This window comes from Tupaia chinensis, unplaced genomic scaffold (assembly GCF_000334495.1).
Source record: "Tupaia chinensis unplaced genomic scaffold, TupChi_1.0 Scaffold149028_1, whole genome shotgun sequence".
In the NCBI taxonomy this organism is placed as follows: domain Eukaryota; kingdom Metazoa; phylum Chordata; class Mammalia; order Scandentia; family Tupaiidae; genus Tupaia; species Tupaia belangeri.
The window spans coordinates 71175-81086 of NW_006208874.1; positions in this window are offsets into that span (position 1 = coordinate 71175).

Sequence of the window (9912 nt, forward strand, 5' to 3'; positions counted from 1 at the left end):
CACGGTCAGCCATGTGGGGGTCCAGTGCTTTAACCACCACGCCACCTGCTGGTCCCCCGAAGAACTTCTACATATTTTTTTCTAAGTAACACATAGGCTTCAGAGACATTTTCAAATACTTTGGATTAAATGAAATAAAAAAAAAAAAAACATTTTGTGGAATGTAGCAAAAGTTGTACTCGGGAGGAAATTGTCACACTAAAGGGATATATTAGGAAAGATCTAAAGCCGACCATCTAATCTTCCAGGGAACTAAACAATAAATGAGTAAATGCAGTCTGATCGTGAGAAAAGCGTCAGCCAAATTCCAGCAGAGGGACATCCACGATGCCTGTAGTCGGCCCTGCCGAGGCTATCCAAACCAAGGGACATCCGTGAGATGCAACAGCTGACCATGACCCGGTCCCCCGGACCGAGGCTCAGAGCAGGAAAGGACGCCAGAGGAAAACTCAGGAAGTTTAAGTACATTACGGATCTGGTTGTAAGAAATGCACCGTGCTGATGTGAAAATGTTGACAGCAAGAGACATTATGTGTGGGGGTCTATGGTAGTGTCTACAGTATCTGCTCAATTCTGTAAATCTCAAGCTATTCTACAATAGGAAATCTATTCATTAAAAAAGAACGATCCAGCCCTACAGCCTAGCGGTCAAAGGAGCCGGATCCTACATACTGGCCCTGGCCACTCGGAAACCACACTGGGTGCATGCTTGCCCCAAATCCCCAAACGGTGGAGAAATGGAGGAGAAGGGATTGTGACGTGACCACGCCCCCTCAGGGGGTGCTTTCTCCCTCTCCCTGTCTGTCTCTTTGTCTCCGTCTCTCTGTCTCTCTCTGGCAAGCACATACACCCTCTGGCAATTAAAAAAATTGAATTAAATTAATGACTCTTCCAAGATATTTGTAAGTTTAAATTAGTCTACCAATACCTCAAAAAACATTACTCACCAAAACCAACACAAGGAAATCAACTGAATATCCTATATCCATTAAATACATTAAATCTGTTTTTAAGAATTGTCAGACAGGGAACCAGCAGTTAGCGTAATGGCTATGTCGCTGGACTCCCATGTAGTCGATCGTGGTTCGTGTCCTGGACCCGGTGGCTTAAAACTCACGCCGGGCGCGTGTGCGTGCGTGTCCAAGATCCCAAGAGGAGAATGGAGGAGAAGGGATTGCGGCGTGACCATCCCCCCTGGGGGGTGATTTCTCGCTTTCTGTCTCTATGTCTCTATGTCTCTCTCTGTCTGTCTGGCGAGCGCACGCACCCTACAGTGAAAATCTCTCCAAAAAAAAAAAGAATCGTCAGACAAAGGTATCTGTAATCCCATCTGATTTTACCATTCACTAAGGTTAGGATTTTGGTAAATTCTCCAAAATATTTTTTTAAAAGTGATCATAACACATACTCTTCCAGGGAAGAAAATAATTGCTTTTTAAATAACGGCATTAAAACTGGTTTCAAACTATAATGAAGCCATAAAAGAAAATAATTACAAGCAAATCTCTTAAGAAAGAAAATCTGTGCAAGTATTCGTAAACTAAACTCAGATATATAGCCCACATACATACCTTCATAATGACAATGTGATTACAGGGAACAAGAGGAAAATTTTATAATAATGTCAATAAATGTGTAAAAATATTTCATAGAATTTAATATTAATTTATGATTTAAGAACTTGTAATAAACTACCATCAGAAGGGGATTTTATTACTCTGATAAAAAATATTTACAAAACCTTGGGAACCAGCAGTTAGCGTAATGGCTATGTCGCTGGACTCCCACTTAGTCGACCACGGTTCGTGTCCCGGACCCGGTGGCTTAAAACTCACGCCGGGCGCGTGTGCGTCGTGCCCAAGATCCTGAGAGGAGAATGGAGGAGAAGGGATTGCGGCGTGACCATCCCCCCTGGGGGTGATTTCTCGCTTTCTGTCTCTATGTCTCTCTCTGTCTGTCTGGCGAGCACACGCGCCCTACAGTGAAAACCTCTCCAAAAAAAATATATATATATTTACAAAACCTATAGCAGATATATTTAATTATTACATAGTGAAAGTAATCACCATGAAATTATGATGAATTAAAGATGTCATCTTTTCTATTCAACATGATATCTGAAGGCTTATACATTTTAAAAAGGCAAGAAAAATGGAGTTTTAATAAATGGAAAGAGAGAATTAAAACTGTCATCAGATGACATGACTGCATGCACATAACCCCCCAATTTAAATTATTAAAATTAATAACTAAAGAATTCCATAAGCTTACTGAGTATAAGATTAGTATGCCAAGTTAAATATACTTTAGACTTCAACTCTAAGGAAAAGTTACTATTTATTGGCTATAAGTCTAAATGTAAGCCCAAATATGTTTACACCTATTCCTCCACACTGAAAACTATAAAACATCGGGACCAGCAGTTAGCGTAATGGCTACATCGCTGGACTCCTACGTAGTTGACCGCGGTTCACGTCACGGACCCGGTGGCTTAAAACTCACACCGGGCGCATGTGCGTGCGTGCCCAAGAGCCCGAGAGGAGAAGAAAAGAGAAGGGATTGTGGTGTGACCATCCCCCCTGGGGGGTGATTTCTCACTTTCTGTCTCTCTGTGTCTCTCTGTCTTTCTGGAGAGCACACACACCCTACAGCAAAAACCTCTCCAAAATAATCAAAAACAAAAACAAAAACAAAACCCTGTAAAACATCAGTAACAAAAATTGAACAAAAATCTAAGTAAATGATAAACATACCATATTCATGGATTCAAACAATATTATACAAATTAAGCTACTGCATAAAGTATATCACAATATATATCAATCCATGATCTCAATCAAACCCCAGCTGGTGTGTGTGTGTGTGTGTGTGTGTGTGCACATGTCGACAAGTGGATTTTAAATGCTATGTAGAAATTGGGATAGTCAAGAATAATCAACGTAATGTTGAAAAAGGATAATAAATATGTGGAACTTTAGAAATCTGTAGTGACTAAGATAACATTGAATACAAAGTAGGAAAGAATAAAGGAATGGAAAGCAACTGCAGATACCAGAGAGAGGGTGGGAAGTGGAGAGGGTGAGAAATAGGGGGACCAATACATACACAAGTAACGAGAAATGGAAAATGATTTGTGGATGATAATATGTATGATTAATCCACTTTACAGTGTGTTGTGGATGGGAAATCGCGTTTTGTATGCTGTGGTGATGTTCAGTGAAAGAATGTAAAATAAATAAATTAATTTAAAAAAGAATGAAAGCAGAACCAGCAGTTGGCATAATGGCTATGTTGCTGGACTCCCATGTAGTCTACCGCAGTTCGAGTCCCAGACCCAGTGGCTTAAACTCACACTGGGCACATGTGCATGCGTACCCAAGATTCCGAGAGGAGAATGGAGGAGAAGGGATTGCGGCGTGGCCATCCCCGCTGGGGTGCTTTCTCGCTTTCTGCCTCTTTGTCTCTGTCTTTCTGGCGAGTGCACATGTCCTATAGCAAAGACGTCTCTAAAAAAAAAGAAAAAAAGAAAAAAAGGAAAAAAAAGAAAGAGAGAGAGAGAGAGAAAAAAAGAAAGAACGAAAAATGGAATGAAAGAAAAAGAGAGAAAAAATGATAACATTGTAGGGGCCACCAGGTAGCATGGTGGTTAAGGTGCTAGACTCGCACGTGGCAGACCACAGTTCGAGTCCTGGATCTGGTGGCTCGTTTTCTCACCTTTTCTCTGTCTCTCTCTGGTGAGTGCATGTGTCCTATAGAAAATAAAATAATAATAGTAATAATAAAACTAAATAAACTGTAAAAAAGATAACATTGTATCTCAACAATAATAGTCAAACAGAATGGTGTACAGAAACAGTCGCACACATAAGGTCACCAAATTATGACATTAAAGGTCTTGCAGTGTTGCAGAAATAAACCCTCTTCAGTAAATGTTGCTGGGTCAGTTGACTATGAGTAGGTAATATAATACTAGTCGTATGTCTAAATGTAGGTGCTAAAACAGAAAAGCTGCTAGATGAAAACTTGCCAGATCATTTTCATGATCTCTGGTAGGCAAGCATTTCCTTCGCAAGATATAAAATGTACTAACCATAAAGGAGAGTAATTGAAAGTCGATGTACTTTAAAACGAGTAACTTTAATTTAAAAAGACACCATAAGTAGAGTAAAAATGAAAGACAAAGAGGCGCAAGAGGATACCTGGAATATGTACGTAAGAAAAAAACACGTCCAGAATATACAAAGAGCACTGACTGATCAATAAGAAAAAGACAAACCCAACAGAAAAATGGGAAGACTTAAATACACAATTCACACAAAAAGAAGTATCAAAGTGACTGCAAAGTAGTTTAAAAAGTGCTTACACTATACTCACTAGAATAGATAAAATGAAAAGAAAAAAAAATTACCAAATTATATGGAGCAGCTAAGCCCCTCAAGAGAGCTCCATGGAGATTTCCAAGAATGGCTTCAACAGGTTGAGGGCTTTGTCAGAGACTGGTCACCTGGGCAAAGTCGCCAAAGTCAGGTGACAATGTAGGGCAGATCTGCTGCAGTCACACCAAACCGAGCTGAGCGGAGTGACAGGGGCAGGACTGTCCTTGCACCCCCAGAACTGTGAAGCTATCAGCACGCAATGCCAGCCCAAGAGAACTGTAGCTCTCTGCGTCTACATGGGGAAGGTGAAGTGTAGACTGAGCCCAGGGCCGGGACGAGGCTGCCGGATGCGTTGCGAGGTCAGTCCCCTCAGTGCATCCAGGAACGTGGTGCAAGGAGCTTTCAACTTGAACGCCTGCCCTGAAAAGCAGGAGGCTGCTTTTCAGGTTCGCTCAGGGCTTGTTTCTCCTTTTGTGTTGTAACATGGAAATGTCTATCCTGGGCCTGCCTTGCCCTCGTAGTAGTGTTTTTTTATAAGAGAGATTATTGCTATAGGGTGTGTGCACTCACCATGGAGAAAGAGACAGAGAGACTGAAAGTGATAAATCACCCCACAGAGGGGATGACCACGCTGCAATCCCTTCTCCTCCATTCTCCTCTCGGGATTTTGGGTGCACACACACACCTGTGCCCAGCGTGAGTTTTAAGTCTCCAGGTCCGGGACTCGAACCGTGGTTGACTACATGGAAGTCCAGTGATGTAACCACTATGTCATCTGCTGATCCCCTTGTCCTTGTATTTTAAGGGTATCTAATCTATTTAAGATGAAACTTTGGGCTTTGACATTGGTGCTAGAATAAGTTAAGACTTTTAGGACTGTTAAAATGGATTGATCATCATTTATATGTGAGAAATAAAATGGATCTATGGGCCAGGAGTATCTATAGTTTAGATAATGGTTTGTCCCCCCAAAGCTCATGTTGTACAGGTGGGTCTCCGCCTATTGGGTCAGGAATGCTTGGATCATGGGAGCATCAGTCTCATGAATGGGTTAGTGTGAGTTGTACTCTGATAAGAAGCCAATCTTGGGAGACTGGGAAGATGGCTGCCTCCGTGCCTCTGTGTGCACCTGACACCTTACCGGCTTCTGTCAGCTGTGCGATGAGGCTTACACCTTTAGACTTTCTAGCCACCAGAATCATGAATCAAATAAACCTCCTTTTTTTTTTTTTTTTTTTTTTTAAGGGAGTTTTCTGTTTATCGCGAAAAAAGAGAGAGAGAGAGAGACATCCCCCTGGGTGCATGGCCACGCTGCAATCCCTTCTCCTCCATTCTCCTCTCGGGATTCTGGGCACACAAACACACACATACCCGGCATGAGTGTCAAGACACCAGGTCCAGGATTTGAACTGTAGTCTGCTGTGTGGGAGTTCAGTGCCTTAACCATTATGCCACCTGCTGGACCCAAATTTTATACATCACCCAGTGCCTGGTATTTCTGTAAGTAACAGTCACAGACTAAGACAGATACTTAAGTGCCTTGGTTACTTTTGAGGTGAGGGAATGTCTTGGAAGGGGCAAAGGGGGAACTTTTTTTAACCATTCATTTGCTGGTTCCATGGGTACGTTAATGCTATAGAAATCAGTGAGATGCACTTATAATTTGTGTGCAGTTTTAAATGTTATACTTCAATGAAAGCTTTATCACTACGGGGACCAGCAGGTAGCATGGGGTTTGGAGCACTGGATTCCAAGTGGCTGGCTGTGCAGTTCAAGTCCTGGACCTGGCAGCTTGAAAATCATGCCAGGTGCATGTGCCCCAAATCCCAAGGGAATGGAGGAGAAGGGACTGTGGCACGGTCATTCCCACTGGGGGATGATTGCTCGCTTCCTCTCTCTCTCTCTCTCTCTCTCTCTCTCTCTCTCTCTCTCTCTGTCACTGTCTGACAAGTGGATGTGCTCAATAGCACACACACAAAAAAAAAAAAAGGAAAGAAAAAGATCACTAAGATTACTATGGTATTTTGCCGCCTTTAGTACCTTTAAAAGCATGAAGGAGAGGCTTTATTTTTAAGTGCCATTTTTTACAACACTGGGAAGTGGTATTCTTTGGAACTATTTATAGTTTTAGAGAAAATGTTTAGATGTAAACGCCTGAGAACAGCATCTGACGTCCACTACTATAGTGTGTGAAACTCAGGCAAGGCTGTTTGGCCGAGAGAGGGCAGCCTGCGTGTGCCCCCCAGAACAGGCCTCCCAGTGAGCCCGAGGACCAGAGCCTCTTTACAGCCTGGGGTGTAAGCCATGTGATTTTCTCGCTCATCTCCCTGCTCTCTTGGTGGATACACGTTACACCAGCAGTTCTGCTGTCACACGCGTCCTGTGAAGTGGGGGGTCACGTGTGTGCAGACATCCTTGCTGGGCTGAGCGGCATTTTCTCCTTTTCCCTCTGACGTATTAGCCAAGGCGAAGAGTGCAGCAGAAACCAGAGGAGAGTCCATCTCGGCCCCAGTAATTTCTTGCTTCCCAGGAAATGGCATCTTGGTAGGCAGGCAAGGCAATGTCTCAGCCCCAACTCTGGGTGTATTTGGAGGGGGGGCCAATTCTTGTTCTGATTTTTCTGCTTCTAGAACTTTCTGAGTCTAGCTCTAGGATCTTGTTGCTCTGTTTCTTTTCTCTTCTTCTTTTTTTTTTTTTTTTTCACCAGAGAGAGAGAGACATAGAGACAGAAAGCGAGAAATCATCCCCCAGAGGGGATGGTCACGCCGCAATCCCTTCTCCTCCATTCTCCTCTCGGGATCTTGGGCACGCATCCAGCGTTAAGTTCTAAGTCACCGGGTCTGAGACGCGAACCGCAGTCGACTATGTGGGAGTCCAGCGACATAGCCATTACGCTACTGGTTCCCTCTTTTCTCTTCTTGTACTTGAAACTGTCAAGACAATCTCCCCATAAAATATGAGTTTTATGTCATCCGTGCTGACCCCGTCCACCCCTGCAACCTCAGTATCACCTCGCCTCCTCCCTGCACTCCTTCACAAGGTCAGGACTCCCTCTCTCCTCCGCTCGCCGCTCCACCCATCGGGCCCTTCTTCTGTGATCTCCAGGGCCCTGCTTCCAATCAGTCTTTCCCTCTCAGTTTAAACACAGGCTACGTTTTACTTTTCCCCCAAATTACCTCCTCGCATACCAAAATTGGATGTAAATCTTTCTGCGAGGAATAGTCTGGTCTTGAAACACCACTTGCATTCCAACCATTTGCGGTGTAAACTCCCGCTGTCTGAATCCTGCCCCGTCATTCCCCAGAAACTCTGATGAGAACGTTGATGGCGCCAGCACTTAACTGGGCAAATCCAACAACCTATGCCAGTCTCGGTCTTCGCTGACCCGCCTGGGTCCTTCTCCGCCGTGGGCCAGCCTCTCCTGCAGAGGACGACGTGGCCTCGGATACCGGGCCTTCACTCCCCTGGTTCTTGCTCTCGCTGACCCCGGGTCTCCACTGCTGCCTCCGTCATCCATCGGCAGGAGACGCTCCAGGGGCACTAGGCTGAGGAAGTCACTCTTGGTGTCCCACCCTCTCTCTGCCCATCACCTCACTCATTCCTCAGTGTTGGCACTACACGTAAGAGCTCCAAGTACATGCCACAGGGCACATGTGCTTGTCAGAGAGAGACAGAGAGAGAAAAAAATGAGAAATCACCCCCCCAGAGGGTGGCCACACTGCAATTCTTTTTTTTTTTTTTTTTGAATTATTATTTTATTTAACTTCATTTATTTATTTATTTCAATTTGGCCAGAGAGGGAGAGAGAGAGAAAGTGAGAAAGCAAGCCGCCAGGTCTGGGACTAGCACCACGGTCTGCCACGTGGGATTCCAGCACCTCAACCACCACGCCACCTGCCGGCCCTCACCACATTGCAATTCTTTTTCCTTCGTTCTCCTCAGGATTTTGGGCGCACACGCTTGGTATGATTTTCAAACTGGCAGGTCTGGGACTTGAACCATGGTTAATCATAGGAGAGTCCAGTGCCTCAACCACCATGCCACCTGCCAGCCCCTGTCTACTTATTTTTAATTAATTAATTTGTATTTAAAAAAAAATTTTTTTTTGTAGAAGTTTTTTGCTACAGGGTGCGTGCGCTCGCCAGAAAGACAGAGAGAGACAGAGAGACAGAAAGCAAGAAATCACCCCCAGGGGGGATGGCCACGCCACAATCCCTTCTCCTCCATTCTCCTCTTGGGATCTTGGGCACACGTGCACACGTGCCCGGCGTGAGTTTAAGCCACTGGGTCCGGGACGTGAACTGCAGTCGACTACGTGGGAGTCCAGCGACATAGCCATTATGCTAACTGCTGGTCCCTAATATTTATTTTTTAGGCAGGTCTCACTGGCACGCTCCTCCTGCCTCAGCTTCTCCAAGTTGCACGAATTACCAGTGCATGCTGCTGTGCTTGGCCTTAGGCTGAACCAAGAATCGAACCCAGGCCTCCATGTAATCCCAGCCTGCTGAGCCCAGTGTCTTAGCAGCATGGTCCGTTATAGCTGGGCCTGTTTTCCGTGTTAATTTACCCAAGGAAGAGGGCCGTGCACAAGCAAGGGCTCACATTTTGGAAGTGATGATGGGATTTCGAAGCTTCGTCGGTCTTACCCTGGGACTCCCACCGTCTGAAGGAGCATTTTCCCGGCCACCCTCACTCTTCACCCATGCCCTGGACCCTGGAGGTAGTGGAAGCACGTGGAAAGCCAGAGTCCGAAACCGACAGCGCCTCCCTGGGCGTGAGTCAGCGGCCACAGTTTGCATCTCGGAGATAGTTCTGGCAGGTCGGGGGACTGTTATCTCCGAGTGGAAAGAAGGCGTCCTCTGTGGGTGAGGGGGTGCAGGGTGAAATCAGCGCAGGGGTGGCACTCAGACCAGCTCCACCGCAGCCCAGGAAGGGTAGGGGCAGATACTCTGCAGAAACCGAGTGTGATCTGGAGTCAGAAAATTCCGGGGAAACCACACGAGCCTAACCTCTCATTTCACAGATAAGGGGCCCAGAGAGGGTGTTATTTAGTCAGTTATGCAAGTAAGTCAGCGGGGGCAGGCACCAGCACCCCAGAGCTCCAGTCCAGGTCTGGGGCCTGGGCTTCCCCGCGCTGCCTCACAATGCTGCCGTCACAGTCTGCTGAGGGCGGCGTGCTGGTCCCCCGGGTGGGCCTTCTGGACTCTTAGGATCCTTTGAGGCCCTTGCCCACAGAATTAGCAATGCACACACAGAAATGGAGACAAGGGCAGCCACTGTTCAGGAGGCTTGCCTTCATGGCAGACAGCTTTCTCCTCAGCCTGACCTCCAGGAACACCCTCCATGGGGTGATGCATGCGTTATCACTGGTGTCTTCCAGCCTTGACGTTCCTTGGCGTTTCCTCCATGACCCGGGCCCCCTCCTAGGGCCACAGTCTGGACATGGGCACTACCAGGCCTTGTCCTGTCTTAGTCTGTAGGGGCTTCTGTGAGAAAATATTGGGTTGTAGGCAAAGTAATCATGTATTTTTCTATG